General features: G+C 35.9%; 1 protein-coding gene across 1 annotated transcript in view; it reads right to left on the bottom strand.

The window, feature by feature from the left end:
* RRAS2 (RAS related 2) overlaps positions 1-19,731 on the bottom strand; it is a 72,014-nt gene that overhangs the window by 31,772 nt on the left and 20,511 nt on the right. The window lies entirely within an intron of this gene.

The raw sequence follows: 19,731 nt of genomic DNA, 5'->3' as shown, positions 1-19,731 counted from the left end.
CGGTAAGAATACTTTTACAATGCTCATTAGCAAATTCAAGAAAAGGTTTTACTCACTGCCGTGGGTTGAACTGTGGCACCCAGAAAGATGCCTAACTCCTAACACCCTGGTAGTTGTGATGTGACCTTGTTTGGAAATAGGGTCTTTGCAGGTACAATTAAGTTAAGGATCTCCAGATAGATCATCCTGGACTTAAGTCAAATGGTTCTATCTTCATAAGAAAAAAGAGTAGAAGATTTTAGACACACAAACACAGACAAGACCCAGCGAGCAAGACCACATGAAGGCAAAGACCGATCAGAGCGATGGATCCACAAGCCAAGGAAGACCAAGGGCTACCAACAATCACCAGAAGCTGGGAGATAGGCATGGAAGGCGATTCTCCCTCAGAGCCTCCGGAAGAAACCAACTCTATCACTAACCTGACTTTAAGGTTTTGGCCCCCTGAACTGTGAGAGAATACATTTCTGTTGTTTAAAGCTACAACATTTGTGGTAATTTGTTACAGAAGACCTAGGAATCTAATACATTCACCTATAAAATTTGAACTCTCCCTTCTTGCAAATAATTTTTTGTATGTAGTTTATAGCCCAAGAAATATGGAGGATAAAACAGATCTTTTCCTATTCACAAACTACTAGAACTCAAAAACTGAGCTGTCTTCACAGTACCAGCATTACAATTTATTACAAAGAGATATACATAGATTACGAAGTAAGTTTCTGTTGTCAAAACACACACACACACACACACACACACACACACACAAAGTCACAGAAGGTAAATGGATTTTAATGGTTCGAAGTTTCTAAAGTTTGAGGAAAGTAGTCAAAAAGAAATTATCAAAATTACCAAAAAGAAATATATATAAATTCATATAATAATAAACTCTCAAGACTATAACAAATTAGTTGTATTATTTTTAGTTTAGTTTTTTAATTATAAAATAACTATGTCCCCATTGTAGAAATTTTGGGAAATCGTAAGAAAAAAAATTTTATACTCACTTTTAGAATCAAATTTAGTCCTCACAATTTCTCACCTTAATTGCTCAAATAAGGCCCATCATTACAGGCCTTTGTTTACAATCAAGTTTGTATGGCAGTTACACAACTATGAAATTGAGAGTTTACAATGGAAATTCTGATCTAATTTTAACATAAGCCTTATAATTGAAACACACAAATGGGAACTACAAGGAGAGGCTATTGTCATGGGGGTTTCCGACAAGGTGCTTTCCCTTGATCATTTTGGGTCCTAAACTGTTCTGGTCTCTAATCATAATTTACATATCAAGCAAGCCCTCAATTTTAGAAATAATATTTTTAAGGAAGAAAAAGCAATAGATAGAGATCAAAATACTAACAAATTTTATTCAAGATTTTTTGAATAATCTCCCCCATTTCACTTTCACTTTATTTTTCAAAAATAAGTAATCAAATAGATGGCACAAAAAGTAGGCAAAGAGGAACATCCAATAGCTGCCACACAACAGTGAAGATTAAAACACTGATAATGAAAATTTTTGCCAAACCAAATCTCTCAAATGCAGGTTAAGCAGTAATGTTTTTGTTGAAAACAAAAATTTCACTACCTCTAGGGACATTTTTAAACGGTTCCGCCATTTAGATATGTTTACTCAAAATTACACAGCATCCCCACTCTTTCCATGTGGGCTGCAGACAATGACTTCTTTCCAAAGAATACAGTATGGAACATGGCAGGAAAAGAGGGTAGGAGCTTTACAGCAGAGAAACCACACACACCACCTCAGCCAGGTGACCATGCTCAACATCAACAGTAAGAACCATGCTAACAATGTACACCCTTGATGTGATGCAAAGCGATGAGCATGGCACTTTATCTCTCTGTCTTCCTCCCAAAAACCTTTACCTCCAGTCTAGTCATAAGAAAAGCATCAAATTCTGATAGAGGGACATTCTACAAAATGCTTCATAAATTCTCCTCAAAACGGTCAGGGCCACCAAAAACAAAGGAAGTCAGCAAAGAGGAGCCTAAGGAAACATGACAACTAAATGTAATGTGGTATCCAGATGGAATCCCAGAACAGAAAACAGGTACTAGGTACCACAGAAACCTGAATAAAGTATGAACTTTAGCTAATAAAAAAGTGTCAATATTGGTTTATTAATTATAATAAGTGTACCATAAAATATCAGAGGTTAGTAACAGGGAAACTCAATGCTGGGCATATGGAAACTTTGTTTGTTTTTTTTTTTTTTTTTAATTTTTGAGAGAGAGGACACACCAGTGCAAGCAAAAGCCAGAGGGGAGAGGCAGAGGGAGAAGCAAATCTCAGTCTCAGGATCCTGGGATCATGACCTGAGCAGGTGCTTAACCAACTGAGCCACCCCAGGCACCCCATGGGACTTTGTTTTTATCTTCTCAATTTTTCCATAAACTCAAAACTTTTCTTAAATAAAGTCTATTCTAAAAATGTACATGGCAGTCACTTCCAGAAAAATACTAATTATGATCCCAGATAAGACTTTTCTAACCACCCACATGTAAAAGCTTACTTAATTTATGGAAAACAACCAGAGCCACTCACTAAACGTTTCTTCTAGCACTAAGAGTCCATCTGGATTTTGCAAGACTGATAATTCAAGTACTTGAGGGCAAGATAAAGGGCATCTAGGCCAACTCTACCTTTCAAACAAACATCTGATTTATTGTGAAGGGTGTGAAAACCCAGAGTCTCATAATCACAGAGCTATTTATAAATAAGACAGACAATTTTAAACCAATAAAATAACAAAAAAATAGTAATTCAGAAGAAGATGCTTCTAAAGCAGAGGCTTTGTGCAGGAAGTCTGGCCTAGAGAAATATTTGTTGAATGAAGTATTTGTTGAATAGTTGTTGAATGAATGAATAAATCCTATTTTGGACGTTCACTTTTTATAACACTACAGTGCCCAGGGATGAGAAGGCATCTATCTGTTCAGTTAGGTGCTCTTAAAGGACAAGAAAAACCCTTGTTTCACAGCAGGACCCATGTACCTAGCGGGGGCCGGGGGCAGGGGATGTGTGCCCCTCACCCAGTCTCCCAAGACAAGTTTCCCTGCTGTGGTCACTGCAAAAGAGCCTGACTCAGCCTGGCCATAAAACAGATAAGACAAAAGAAATAGTTCCTGAGGAAGGCAGACAGTGTACAGTAAAGGTAACCCAAACACAGATACCTTATTGATTCTTTCAGTCCCCACTTCTGAGGCTATTCAAATTTAACTACAAATCAGACTTGCAGAAAAATTGAGTTTCACACACTGAACTCCTCAGGGACACATACATCAGGTACATGTTGAGTCACATGTATTTGACTTGGCAACAATACCTCTACAGAATTTATATTTACCATGTGCCAGGCACTAAGTACTTTACACACATTAGTTACTGAAACCTCACAAGTCCATGAAGGAGGTAAGCACTCTTGTTATTGTCTCCATCTTACAGGTGAGGAAAAGGAGACAGAAGAGATTAAGTAACTTGCCCAAAACCACAGGCAATAAGCGGTAGAGACTGATTCCAAGCAGTCTGGCTCGATTCTGTGCCCAAAACCACTACTACACTGAGAGCTACCTTCAGAAAACAAAATAAATATATCGCCTATTTTCTCTGTATTTATGGAGTTAAAGGTCCAGACCTCAAACCATCCCCATACATCTTAGTCAATCCTGACACTGATAATAAGCTGGCCAGTAGGTAAAGCGTTTCCTGGGGATGTATGATGGGCGTTGCAATAAACACAGATACAAAACTACCCAGATTCCCTTCTGCCTTCTAAGAGCACAGATAACTCCAAGTTTACCATACATAATGATTTCTCCTTCCCCTTTAAACTGTTATCAAAATCTCTCACACCCAATACTGAACTGATAAAAGGTCATGATGCTACCCAAGACTTACGGTAGAGAGATGCGAATACCAGTTTTATTTTTCCAAGTACAAAATGATTGTGTAATGAAAACAACAGGAACTTGCAGGATAAAGAGAATCCAACATGACAAGATGAACCAACACTGAGTCTAAGATCTCTTACCTTAAGGCACTCACAATAAGGAAGCTGTCAGCGCAAATGAGAAAAAGAAAGAGCTTACTAGGGAAATGATTGTAAAAATACTAAACAACTCAACTGTAATCACGTTATATATTTACAACAAACTAACACTGTACAAATGTTTAAAGAACAAGGAATGATGGGGGCAGGGAGTCACAGTGTAAAATGAATATAAAGATGAGTTAAGGTCTTCCTGCATAATTTGTTTATTTAGTTGTAGCACTGTCTACTCACTCCATCCCACAAAAAAGCCACATTCATTTGAGGTCATTTTACCTCTTGCTATTTCCTCTGCAGTGAGTCTGCAAAGTTGTGAGGCATGGTGGTGATCCTACTCATTGAACAGAAAGCAATTGAGTGAAACATAGAAGCAACCAAACCTCTGGCACCCTGTAAAACCACAAGAGAGCAGTATCTTTTTTTCCCATGTTCTAACACATTTTGTAAAGTCGTTTTCTTAAGCAGCAATATACCTAGAATGACTGCATGCTTGTCTGGAGTCACAAGCTGTCTACTTAAAGTCAGGTTGTAGGACACTAAGACTGGAAATTAAGTCAAGAATTTTAAATGGACTTCATCAAGCAACTCTCACTGACTTACTCATGTCACTAATTTCAATCTATAAACAAAGGCAAAGAAAAATTTTTTTCTATAAAAACTCATTAATACTTAGTCTCCAAAGTTAAACTTCAGGTTGGCCCAGAGATTTGCCTTAATCAATTTTTTGTTGCTTTCAGAAAAACTCATGTAAAAAACATTAGCTAAGAATAGCTGAAGATAAAAAGCAGAGAAAAGGAATTTTTCTGAAAGGCACTAAATATACTGTGTTTATATAAAATAACATGGATTGACAAAAGTAAAAATATTAAATAATTTAAATCTTACTTCAAAATCTATTTTTCAAGACCCTATAAGCAGTTATGAAAAGAAACAGGATATAAAATATGGGAAAATGGTGAAAATACAAGTTAATCTTCATAGTAACAGAATGATAAAAGAGAAACTGAAAAGAACTAAAGGTCACTACTTTTAAACCTCTGGGGAATGTCCATACCATCTCATCTCCTCTACTGCTAGTATGACTAACTGGAAGCAAATTCCATACTGTCTCAATACACTTTCCTTCATGGAAAGGTGGTGGAATGGGGTAGGAAACTCTATAAGGATGGCACTGAAGTCCCTTATTCTTCACACTTACATTCTGAAGAATGATCAAAAAGTGCCAAAATCTCTCAAGTCCCCACACAGGGCAGGGATGGAACCTAATTCTGTTTCTTACTTCTGCCATGTCTTGTGTTCTGTTAGTGCACATTTGCTCCATCACTCAGGCATAAGTGGGAGTAGGGAGAGTGGGGGGAGGGTGCTGTCAACTTCCTAAGACCACATTAGCTCACCTATGCCCCCATCAGCCTGGTTGAAGGGATTCTTCTTAATGAGCAAAAATCTCAGATTTAAATTCTTCCCCATCCACCCACCCCCAACTTGTTTCTGGCCCAAAGTGTAGTCTCCAATTGAAACTGACTCATTCCTAAAGTTCTGCCTTTCCTGTGTTTTCTTATCAATAACTCCTCCCTACTCCTATTTAAGTTCACCCATGTTTGGGGACAGCATAACTAGAATGCCTGAACAGCCCCAGGACCAATATGAAAGAAAAAACTAGGAAACAAAAGAACCTTGCTATACAAATACTATCAGGCTCAGAAGTGGTAAGAGCCAGTTCTGCCAAGCTTTCAGGGAGCAGGTAATTCCAGTATTACACAGATTCTTTCAGACAACAGGAAAGGAGGAAACACTCCCCAACTCATGAGGCATGTATAACCTAGGTATCAAAATCAGACAAGGACATTAGAAAAAATGAAAATTACAGGCCAACTTCACTAAAATATAGATGCAAAAAAAACCAAAAGCCCATAAATAAAACATTAGCAAACAGAATCCAAGAGTATATAAACAAAAATATACATTATGACCAATGTATTTCAGGAATCCAGGAATACAAGGATACATAGACTTTTTTTTTGAAATTATACATATAATTCACCGTATGAGCAGATTAAAAGGAAAAATAACGTGATCAAAAGAGATAACAAGAAAAGCATGAGAAAATGTCACATCTTAAAAATTCATAGCAAGTGGGACTAGAAGGGAACTAAAAACCTGCAGAAATAATTTTTTTAACAGTGAAACTCTAAAATCAAGAACAAAAAAGAATGTCCACCGTTACCATGTTTATACAACATTAAATTTGGAAGTCCTAACCAACACAGTAAGTAAAAGAGTTGAAAAATTATTTGATGATATATTTATTAATACAGAAAATCCTACAAAATATACATAATATTCTGGAAACAGAGTTCTACAAGGTGTTTGGATACCAAAATCTATAGAACTCCTAGACTTCCCTCCCAAAAAAGGCCATTTCTGCATATAAGCCATTATAAAACTTAGAGTCAAACAGATGATACCATTTACAGTAGCAACAGCAAATGTATGGTAATTATGAGTAAATCTAATAAAATATATTCTAGAAATATATTCTAGAAACTACAAAGCTTTAAATAAAGGCCAAAGACGGGTGGATACGTATGACCTGACATACATATGTTCATGGACAGAATTGTCAAAAAGGTCAATTTCCTTATTATGATACAATTTGAAATAAAAAAGTTGGGGTGCCTGGGTGCCTCAGTCGGCTGAGCGTCTGACTCTTGGTTTGTGATCTCAGGGTCCTGGGATCCAGCTCCACACTGGGCTCTGCACTCAGCGCAGAGTCTGCTTATCCCTTTCCTTCCCCCACTCTCTATCTCTAAAATAAATAAAAATAAAATTAAAAAGCTTCTGGATTTGTCACTGAACTCAACAGAACCAGAAAAACCTGATGGTTGTAAAATTTATGAACAGGAAAAATATCCAAGAAATTCTTCACAAGAGTAAGCTCCATAAGAATTGTTTTGTTCAGTGCTGTTCTGCCAGAAGTTACACAGTTCCTAGTACATAGTCCTGGCCACAAATATTTGTTCAATGATATTTTTATTGAATGAACACAGCAGTGAGGCTTATCCTAACCATTTACAAAATGAAGACAGAATGGAACTGACACAGGAATAGGCAAAAAGACTAACGGAACTGAATAGATGGCCAAAAAAAATCCAAGTATATGAAATCCAACATATAAAGAAGAGCAGATCATGGGAGAAAGATGGACTAATCAATAAAAGGTGCTGGAACAACTGCTTATGTAGCCAAGAAAAATGAAAATGGGCGGAGGGAATTATAAAGGACCTATAAATCTATTAACACAGCATGCACTATCTCTAGAACCTCTCTAGGAAAGTCTCACAGTCTTATTTTCTAAACATATTTAGATGTTATCCTAACTGAAAAAAAACAGTGCTTTTCTTGGAATAGTAATGCTTAATGATATAAGTGTTTACTAAATATTATTCTTAGGTCTGAGCCCTCAAACTCACCTTGTCGTGAAGACTTGCTTCCATCACTTCCTAGCTTTGTGACCTTAGAGAGGTTATTGATTTCTCTCAGCTTCATCTAACTCACCTACAAAATGACTTATACTAATACTTGACAACAGGGTAACCGCTGGAGTATTTTTTAGTCCTTTTAGCTTTTTTTTATTTTAGAACGCCATTAAGTTTATAGATGAACTTTTAGAATTGACATAGTTAAGAGCTTGCAATTTCAAATCCAAGAATACAGTGTTCTTTTCTATTCCTTTAAGTCATCTATATGAACCACAATAGCATTTTTAGGTTTTCTGATAGAAATGTTAACACATGTTTTTAGTGTATAAAATAACTTTTTGTTTGCTGTCATACTAGAGACCATACGTACAATGGTCTCTTCTTCCACTGTATCTTCCATTTGGTTTGTAAAATAATTTTTTGCATGAAATACAACTGTGCAATATGGAATGGAGTAAGGGTTGGAGAAAGAACAGCAACTGATCCCATTTTGAGGGAGGATGGAATTTAGAATCTCATCAGGCTTCTCTCAGTCTACTTCCTCAAATTTAAGACTTTCTGTCTGGGACTACTAAAGAAAAGCATCCAGCGAAATATTAACATACAAGATCCTCTCCAACATAATTTGGTTTTCTCTCCTTAAATAGCACTAAAAAAGACCTTATTACCTCATGGCATACAACCCAAAAATAGTAGTGAAGGCTTCGACAGAATATGTACAAATCTGAAAATCTCAGCACATATGCCTGATGCTTTATTTATTTCTCACAAAACAAGAAAGAGCAACAGCTTAAATCTACAAGTAACTATTAGGTTATATAGCTTCTAAAATGTTGCTGTTAGGGGCGCCTGGCTGGCTCAGTCATTGAGCGTCTGCCTCCAGCTCAGGTCATGATGCCAGGGTCCTGGGATTGAGCCCCGCATTGGGCTCTCTGCTCAGCAGGGAGCCTGCTTCTCCCTCTGCCACTTGCCCTGCTTGTACGCGCGCATGCTCTCTCTGGGTCACTGTGTCTCTCTCTGTCAAATAAATAAATAAAATCTTTTCCTAAAAATAAAATAAAATGAAATGTTGCTGTCATTACATAATTTCTAGCATTTTGTATGCTGAATTTCTGTGCCAGGAAATATATAGTTAACTATTTTACATGCTGCTTAATTTTTAATTATCAAGTTTCACTGATCCTGAAATTTGTTCAGCAATTTAGACCTCTGAAAGCTAAACAGTAGTAATAAATAAATAAATAGAAAGAAATGGTAAAAGTTCTCCTAAACCTTTACTCCCGCTCACGTAACAAAATCAGAGCCCCAGTTCAATTTAGGATATAGTTTCCAGCAAGGGCAAAATGTTTTCTCCTGTGTTTAGAGCACACTGGCTGCCCCCCAAAACTGCCCCTTCTGTACCTTGTTTCTTATTTTCCACAGCTGCCCTCACCTGAACTTCAGATTCCAACTGAGCCCTGAATTTCAGTTTGAGACCCTCTGAGCACTCAAACCCATACATTGTTAGTATGTGACTTCAAACTTCTGTCATGTTGCTCCATAAAAAGTAGGCAGTCATTATTGCTCTTGAATGTGGGGCTCTCTCCATCAGTCTTTGCTGTTCCTTCTCTTCACAGTCCTTGGCACAACAGTGCTCAATGGATGCTCTTGGCCAACAACCAGTCCCATCCACCTACAGAGACTAAATATTACACTATTACGGGATCCTGAGCATTTGAAAGGACACTGTAACATGCACCACCCAGACTTATGTTTAGTGTCTAGCAGTGGAGCAATGAAAGCAAACTGCAAATATAAATTTCATTTTAAAAAAACAAAGAAAAAAGACCACCCCTCTACTGGGGTGTTTGGGGGAGGGAGGGTAGGGACACAGAGCAATCAAGCAGTTGAAACTCATGTTACATCTTAAATAATTTACATGTTGAGCAGAGAAAATAAACATTGCAAATCTATTAAGAGTATGATTTGGCTTTTTTGTTCAGGTGTGGAAAACTAGGCATTCACTTGGCTTAAGAAAAAAAACTCAGATGAAGCATAAACAGAATAAACCAGTCAATACAGATTAAGTCAAAACAACAGTAGTTTTAGGATATAATATGCATGTATGAATTTCATTATGCAAGCTGTTATAATAGTTAAAACTCCACTAAGTGTACACAAAGTGATATGTAAAAATAAAAATATCTGAACAAAGGGTGGTCAAACCTCAAAACAAGTGCTATAACCACCACCCAAAAATGCAAAATAGAGGAAGTTGTCTTCTTCAGAGTTTAAGAGTGAAAAAATTATCATTCTATCTAACTTTCATTCCACTGGGGAAGAGAGTCCCACGGAGGAAAACCAGTTTCATGCCCTTCCTATGTGCTTAAAAAATAAATACAACTTGCCATTACTAACATTATAAGAGGCAAGCAGTATTATGTTCACATCAGAAGCATTTTTATCAATACTACCAAAATTGCCTTTCAATTTGCACTAACAAATGAAGGAAACTAAGTCTGCAGTAGTGCGTGCGCACACACATGCACACTCTAAAAGAACCCAGAAGGCTGTGAGGATTAAAATTTTACTCCGGGAAAATACTGATTATCTTATCAATTCTCAGTTGATTTCATTCTGAAATCATCAGTGAAACTGCTACAGAACTGTGACAATACGAAGTCATGCAATAAAACCTAGACAACATAAATTCTCCCCTACTTAACAAATCTCTAAATGCTTTAGGGAAAAAGAAAATGTGCATTACATACTTTCAGTGCCTTCCAACTAGCTCTTCATAGATTCATACATACTTCTTGCCCACAACCACAACTCATGAGATGAAAAAAAAAAAAAAAAAAAACCCTCAAGGCGAAAGCTTGACTTACTCCCCACCCACACTACAGGTAAAGAAAATAAATGCCACTCCTTAAAAGTCACCATAAAATGAAGGGATTAAAACACAAGTCAAACATGAGAAAGCAAGTAAGGAAAAATACAAAGAAGCCAAACTATTAATCATGATCACGTTAAGTGGCTTTATTACAAAAGAAACTCAATAGGATTTCTTTTTAAATAAAATGTAACAATGCAGTGCTTATAAAACAACAAAAGAGTGAGAAAAATGCATCAAATTTAGTCAACAGAGGAACGCAAGTATGAAAACATGAATATCAAACATGGTAAAATTTACTGGACAACAGCTATAGAGAGATTTTTAAATGCCAATACACAACAATGTAAACGGTATTATTTAGGCATCAAAAAGTATCAACACAAAAACTATTAGAAGCACCGAAAGTTGGAAAAAAATATTATCTACAGCATGTAGTCAAAAGTGTAGGACACAAAGCACATAAGATTAATGAAGATTCAATGGACCTAAACCAAATTTTATACTTTAAAGCACAGGCAGATTTGCCACAAAATGAATGAAGATTGGGCCCCGAGGCCCTTCGGTTATACAAATGACTTCTTTTCTCATTCTAAACAAATATTCATCTGTGTACACAATTCTGTATTCCCTCTTAAAGAGGGACACCAAAACTACGTAAGCTTTGGGCCCCTCAACACTTGGATCTCTCCCTGCACCAAAGACAAGAAATATACCTTCTCTAATGTCCAGAAATTCCAGATCCCTAGCCACAATGCTAAAAACAGAACAAAAAGGCAGAAATCAACCAAAACTTAAATTTCAACTATATACTATAGTAAACAATTCATGGGATTTCTACAAATACTAAATGAATAATTCAGTATTCAGAGATGAAATAGTAATTCTGAATGTGTTCATCAAAAGAGAAAAACAAAGTAATAAAATATAAGATTTTAGAAAACTATTAAACCCAAAAGAAAACAGAACATAATAATTAAGGATAAATACAAAGATCTATCAATTGATAGCACTGACAGTTTAAGAGCTGGCACTTTGGGACAAGGGTGGGGATCATTCTAGAAAATTTAAATGAGTAGCACTGGGCAGGAATGGCTTCATCAACTTAGATTCCCTGAAAAAGAGGCAGTACATTGACATGTGGTAGCCCTCAAAAAAAAGTTCAGATAATATATATATTCAAGGGAAAGAGGCTGTACCAAAAATAAGATGCTGTATGTACAGCCATATAATAAAACTGAGAAGCTTCACTATGGTAATATTTTTACACAAAATTAAAAAAAAAAGAAAAACATAATTACACACAAAGATGTTATCTCAAGTAATAAAAAACTAAATTAACAGAAGATAAAATGGACAACACTGTCTAAGTAAGAACTATGAACAAAATGAGTATCTGGAATAATGACAACAGTGGTAAATTCAGATTTTTTAAATGCAAAATTTAAAACTCCCGAAGAATGTGAAGATGAACACACCATCCCATTCATCCTACAAGACAAATATGATCTTGACCACAGGTTTTATGTATCCAGAAAATGGAAATAAAACAACACCCATTCAATTTAATAAAATAAACCAGAAGCTTACCAAGTGAAACGACAGTATATAAAATTCCTCAGTGTACTAATACACTCTACTGAAGCAATGCATATCCTAGGTATTTCTTACCACTTCAACATCAAGGGATATCACTAATAATGGTTTAGCAAAAACAAATAGGATCCTTTTCAACAGATGCAAAAGGAGCATCTGATAAAATTACATTGCTAAGAATAACATTCAATAAAAACACTAATAGGATATGTTAAGTAAGAATACTTAACGTAACGAAAAATTTATATTTCATATGATGTCAGGGGGCAAAAAAGCAGTAGCAAACAAGGACGTCTACTGTATTCATTTTGATCTTAACTATTTTGTTATTTTTAAAGTTTAAAAATTCTGGCCCAAGCACTACAACTAGAGAAACAGGATGTAAATATTAAAAGGGAAGAAATCTGTATAGAGACAGATGTTAACTGGACTTTCTATAGTGATCATTTCACAGCATATGCAAATACTGTATCATTATGCTGTACCCTTGAAACTAACATAATGTTATATCTCAATTATATCTCAACAAAAGTAAATAATAAACAAGAAGGAACAAAAACGCAAGGAAAAAATATTTACAATACACACAGCTGACAAAGGACTTGTATTCCAAATATAGTAAGTCTGCAATGCAGTAACACAAGCAACCCAATTTTTTAAAAAGACAAAGGATTTGAACAGACACATAGCCAACGTGCACCTAAAAAGATGTTCGATGTCATCACTCAGAGAAAAGCAAATTAAAACTACAGTGAGATACCACTATACATCCATCAGACTGGCTAAAATACCAAGTGCTGGCTAAAATATCAAGGACTCAAAATAACTGGAACCTCCATACACCTTTGCTGGGAATAAAAAATGGTCCAATCATTTCACAAGAAACTGCCAAACTGTTTTCCAAAGTTAAACATATGACCTAATAATCCACAACATGGTTTATAATCCAAGAGAAATGAAAATATGAATCCATATGCCAATACATATATGAATGTTCAGTGCAGCTTTATTCATAGTTCCTAAAAACTGGTAACAGGAAACAGGCACATAAAATGCAGTATATCATGATATAGAACACTACCAAGCAACAAATAGGAACAAACTACCAAAACAAGCAACATCATGGATGAATCCCAAAAAGTCCCAAGGTACAAAAGAGTGCACGCTGTATAATTCCATGATATAAAGTCCAAAACAGGTGAAATTAAACTATAGTGATCAAGTCAATACGGAGGTTACCTCTGGAGATTATTAATTGGGAAAGGACACAAGGGACTTTCTTGGGGTGACAAAATATTCTATATCTTGCTTGTGGTAATGGTTACATAGTTTTGACATACAGATTTGTCAAAACTCACCTAATACACTGAATATGGTTGCATTTTCTCATACATGGTTACAAGCAGAGAATGAGAAGGCAAGCAAGAGTGGAATGAATGGGTATAGCATGAAGCTTTTACTTTTTGTTTTTCATACCTTTTATTACTTACATCTTTGCATACAATAAGGTAAAAAATTGCATTTTTAATGAAATTTTCACTAATATTTCACTTAGTTTTTTAATTTAAAAAATCACACATACATTATCACTGGAGCAAAACAGAAACCAAGACATAGATCCCCTTTAAAAGATGTAACAATACGGGACGCCTGGGTGGCTCAGTTGGTTAAGCAGCTGCCTTCAGTTCAGGTCATGATCCCAGTGTCCTGGGATCGAGTCCCACATCGGGCTCCTTGCTTGGCAGGGAGCCTGCTTCTCCCTCTGCCTATGCTTGCTCACTCTCTCTCCCACTCTCTCTCTGACAAATAAACAAATAAAATTAAAAAAAAAAAAAAGATGTAACAATACAAGAAAATCTGATCATAGAAAAAGAAGTGTACCACATTGAGAGATGTTTTTCTAAGCTTTTAAGTGATTAAAAAAAATCCTGATTTTAGTCTATTCTGTGTTTACCATATAACAGAGAAACTAACTAAAGTAAAAGACATACAGAGGTTTTTTCTACCAATTAGCAAATTTATTTACAACTTTCTAATTATAAAATGACCACTGCAGAAAACTTATAACCGTATAAAGAAGAAAATAACTCATTATATGGGTCTCCTTCTTCCCATTGTTTTTTCTATTATTTTAAGGATGAAAAATCAGGACAAGACATACCACTTTATATTTTTTCTTTGTGTAAATTATAGTATAAGCAACTTCCTGTTTCATCATATAGATTTTTAAAATCATTTTTCATAGGCTGCATTGATCTGCTTTACATCCACTAGAGAATGAACTATATTTTAACCATTGGCCTATTTAGGACAATTATAGCATGTCACTATTATAAATCATGTCATAATAAATCTTTGTAAAATGATCTTTATGGTTCTTACTCATTTCCTTAGTAAAAATCCCTGGAGGTATACTTATCAAGTCAAAGAAGAAGGCTAGACTATTGATAAAGTACAAACTCTACTCCAGAAGGCTAGACCAACTATACTCCCTTAAGAGTGCATTCAGCAGCACTGAAGTTTTAAAGTTGTTTTTCCCCATTATAGGATATATTTTAAGTGCAGTGAAGAAAACCCAGACAAAGAAAAACACCAAAATAATTAAAATCATCCAGGAATGTTTACTCTTGAGTCCTTTTCTCCATACACATACATAATTAAACTTGTGTGTTGTACTGTATATGCTTTCATAATCTACTCTCTTCCCTATTTAATGAGCATTTCTTCCTTACCAAAGTGTCTCAAAATTCATTTTAATAACATGGGCCATTATTTAATCCATCTTGACTACTGATCACATAAACTATTTCTAAAACTTTAGCATTAAGTCACATTGTCATAAGTTTTGTATATAAATCTTTGGACCATAGAGTGGTTGTAAATCAGGAATTATTGTATCAGGAAAAATTCCTTGAAAAATAACTACTAGGTCAAAGTTTATGATATTGAATGCTTAATTCAGCTTTTGGATTTACAACTTCAGGAATAGTGTAAGAGAGTATCTGCATCCCCATACCTTTACCTATAACAGGTAATCTTTTATTGACCTTTGTCACTTGATTATTTAAAAATGGCTTATTTTATTTAGACCTTTTTGCTACTCAGTGAGAGGTAATTTAAAACATTCACAGTATTTTGTTTTTTAACTGCTCAACCTATTGATATTTTTAAGATATTAGAACTGCTGTATCAGCAAATTTTTAAAAATACATTCAATTCTGATATGCCTATAATGTAACCTATGAAGTTATCAATTTGGGTAAAAATTTTCTGCAAAGCATTTATGTATCTATATTACTATCTAGATTATTTTGCCTATTTCTAGTTGAGACTCCCATCAAGCTTTCCCTTGTTTCTAAAATGTCTCCTTCATCCAAAACCACACTACACATATATAAATATATCTCTTTTCCACCCTTCTAGGAGGAAAAGAAGTATCACTATCCTCCTCAACTTCTGATGCTTCAGTATGTGCTCTAGAGTCAATCTTCCACTTTCTCAAAGGTCCTTGCCATCAACAGCCCTTTCTCTGGTGTATTTTCCTATGATACTAGCTCTTCCTCTTTATATATAAATAAGATTTTTTTTTTTAAATTTTAAAACACATGCACCCCAGGTTTTTAGCTTCTTTAAAAAAAAAAAAAAGATTTATTTATGTGACAGAGACAGCGAGAGAGGGAACACAAGCAGGGGGAGTGGGAGAGGGAGAGTGAGAAGCAGGCTTTCCACTGAGCAGGGAGCCTGACGTGGGGCTCAATCCCAGGACCCTGGGATCATGACCTGAGCAGAAGGCAGACACTTAACGTCTGAGCCACCCAGGCGCCCCTTTTACCTTCCTTCTTTCTCCTCCATCAACATTTTTCTTAACCTCCCATTCACTGTAGTCTGGCTTCTATTCCCATCATTCCACTAATACTGCCCTCTGTGACCTATTCATTGCCAATCTTAGAATTTTCATGCTTAGATTACTTAACCTATCTAAGACGTGACCCTACTCAGCACTCAAAACATTTCTTGAAGCTCTCTTTCTGCAATACCTAACATGGTTTTTGTCTCTAGTTCTCCAGTGCATTCTCCTCATTCTGTTCCTCTTCCTCCTCCTGTCCTCTTTTCCAGAGTTTCATCTTGAGCTATGATGACCTCTCCTCCACATGGGTAAGCCTCATCTATAGAAGTTACCCTCAACAACTGTCTATTACTTTATATTCCCAAATCTCTCTCTGCCTAGATCTCTTTACTAAACTACGCCTCTAGTCATAAATATGGATAATACATGCCTTCACACAGCCTCCCCTGAAGCATCTCAAACACGATAGGTACAGAGCTGAACTCATTACAAAATCAAGCTAAATGGCATAATGACTTGCAATGTGAATCAAGAGGCATAAATATAATATTAATCCATTGTTAAGCTGATAAAGTCAAGAGAAATTTTAAAAACAGAATAAAAACACAGGAGGAAAACATTAATTACAGCATTATTTAACATAACAAAAAAAAAACTTAAAAGGACTTTTCCTTCTCAGAAGATGGAGTACACAAACTTTCTCCATTCCTCCTGATAAGCAAAAGTAAAACTTGACATTATACACAAAAAACAAACATAAGAAGACTCAAAAGTTAAAGGAGGCAGTGCTAATCCTTTGCAAATCAAGGAACAAAACTGTGGTGAGTCCCTTGTGGGTTTTTTTTTTTTTTCTTTAACCTTGAAAATGCCAGAAATTGACTTGAAAAAGCCTCCAACCTGGAAATGCCAACAGGAGCAAACAAAAAGAATACCAACAAAAGCATGCTTTTCCTGACCAAGAGACTATGAAAAGGGCAACCCAGAAAGATAGAAAACTTTTAGACAATAACCAGTCAAACATCAAAAAAAAAAAAAAAAAAAGAACACCCAACCACTGTGTGGGGCACCTGGGTAGCTTAGTCCATTAATCATCAGACTCTTGATTTTGGCTCAGGTCATTTTGGCTCACCACCCTAGATCAAACCCCACACTGAGTCCCATGTCAGGCTCCATACATGGCGCCTGCTTATCTCTCCTCTCCCTCTCCCTGTCCTTCGCATATGTGTGTTCTCTTTCTCTTAAACAAACAAAAAAAAGCCACTGGAGTCCCACTCACACCCCCACCTGCAAAGTCCCTGTGGGGAATCCAGAACTATACTCTCAAGGCTATAAACATCCCAGTGGAATGGTGTCAGAGAAGGCCAAGCAGGGGGCCAGGGGTTTCACCCATGCAACCAGTAATGAACTCTTGCCTAACAATGTCATGAACTCTTCCCCAATAGTATCAAAGGAAGATTATGTGGGGAAGCCTGCACTTCCACCCCAGCCAGGAGTAATAAACAGTGTCCCCCAACATCAGGTTTCAGTGGAGGTTCAGTGGAGAATGTAGACATCTATCTCTACCTGGAAGTAATGAGGCAACACCTCCACCTTCCTTCTCCTGCCAGAGCAGTATAAAAAAAGTCAGCTAGAATAAATGGTTTGAGTACGATCCAAAGCCTCAGAACAAAGTATGCAAATGTGCAAGGTTTCAATTAGAAAATCCAAAACCAGGAAGATCTCAAACAGAAAGACAAAAATAATCAAAAGATACCAACATCACAATGAGAGGTGTTAGAATCATCCGACAAAGACATTAAAGTGATCTTGATAGAATATTCAAACATGTTTGAAATAAATGAAAAAAAAGTCTCAGAAAAGAAATCAAAGTCTCAGCAAACAAATATGTTTTAAAGAACAAAATGGGAACTTAAGCTGGAAAATAGAAAAACCAAAATAAAAAGTCCAAAGGATGGCCTAATAGCAAAATGGAAGGAAAGAAGAAATATTCAATGCAGTGAGAGATAAAACAACAGAAATTACCCAATCTGAAAAACTGAGTGAAATAAACTGGAATACAAGAAAATGAATAGGACCTTAAGGCCCGGAGGAACTATAACAAAAGATCTAAAATTCACATTATCAGAATACCAGGAGAGGAAAGCAACTGAGAAAATACTTGAAGAAATAGTAGCTGAAAACTTCCCAAATTTGGCAACACAAAAACCTGCAGTCAAGCAGCTAAGCAAATCCTTAAAAGGAAAAAACCCAAAGAAATCCACACCTAAATACAACATAATTAAACTTCTAAAAACTAAAAAGAAAGTCTTAAAAAGACAACGACGGGAGGAAAAAAAGCCAATGACATAAAAATATATTACCTAAAAGGAAAAAACAATTAGAATGACTACAGATTTCTCATTAGAAACCAGATGTGACACAATTTTTGGGTGCTAAACAGAAAGAACTATCAACCCAGAATCCTATATCCAGGGGGAAAAAAAAAAAAAAAGCCTTCAGGAATAAAGATAAAACAAATACAGAGACTCTATCACCAGAAGGCTTACTCTAAAAGAATGGCCAAAGAGGTTCTTTAAACAGGAAGGAAACAAAAAAAGAAGGAACCTCAGGAAGGAAAGAAGGATGGACACAGCAAAAATATGGACAAGTATGACAGACTTTCCTTCTCTTTAATTTTCTAAAGTATGCTTGGCAGTTGAAGCAAAATTATAATACTGTTCAATGTGGTTCTATATGTACGTAGATAAAGCACCAAAAATAATCATAAGCTAGGGAGAGTAAAGACACATAAAGGAAAGAAAGGTTTTAATACTTCACTCAAACTGGTTAAATGACAATAGCGGTTCACTATGATAGTAGATGGAGATAGTAATAGTAATTGTGGGATTTAAGGTTTTTTGTGGGTGTTCTAAGTACAGCAGGCTAAAATCCCACAAGTACTATTATCATCTCCATTATACTGATGAGGGAATTAAAGCTCAAACTTGAGAAAGTAATACACAGTAGCTAAGGAGTGAATATGAGACTCAATTTCATAGTTACCTGGCTCTAAGTCCTGACACTTTTTCACTACATTAAAAAAGGGTTCCAGGGATTAAATCTTCATTCAAAAACATGAATGAAGGGAAAAAAAAAATTTTTGCTCTAACCTCTAACTGAAATACAGCATTTCCTTCAATCAACCACCATAGCAGTACCTGTGGCGGTCACCAACAGAAATCACAGATATCTCATATAACAGATAAATCAGAATAGCATTTACACTAACATGAGTTAAAAAGGAAGACTTTCGTTTTTAGTATTTCAATAACTGGATTTAAATGTAATTGCTTTCCTTTATAAACCTACATACTTTATATATTTAAAAAACCGTATTCTGAGGAGTCCAACGTTTTACCAGACTGCCAAAAAGAGTCCTTTGTACAAAAAAGTTTAAGGAAACCCTGCATGTAGAAAATTTTCCAAATTTTACTTCAAAAGTCCTAATGGACCACAACTTCCACTTGCCACTGGAATGGGAAGAATGGCTCTGTTTTTGAGGAGATGCCAGAGAAAGAAAACCTATAAAATTAAACTATGCCAAAAGAAAAACACTTTCTCAGGGGTGCCCGGGTGGCTTAGTCATTAAGCGTCTGCCTTTGTCTCAGGTCATGATCCCAGGGTTCGGGGATTGAGCCCCACATTGGGCTCTCTGCTTGGTGGAGAGCCTGCCTCTGCTGCTCCCCCTGCTTATGCTCCCTTTCTCTCTCTCAAATATATAAATACATAAAATCTTTAAAAAAAAGAAAAGTAAAAAAAAACACACTTTCTCAAGTTCTCAAAAATCAATACCATTTAAAAGTCTAGTCCTCAGATGAATCT

The sequence above is a fragment of the Martes martes genome (genome assembly GCF_963455335.1).
Source record: "Martes martes genome assembly, chromosome: 10".
Lineage (NCBI taxonomy): Eukaryota > Metazoa > Chordata > Mammalia > Carnivora > Mustelidae > Martes > Martes martes.
The sequence above is the reverse complement of the archived record's forward strand: the minus strand, read 5'-3'. Positions and strand labels throughout refer to the sequence as shown.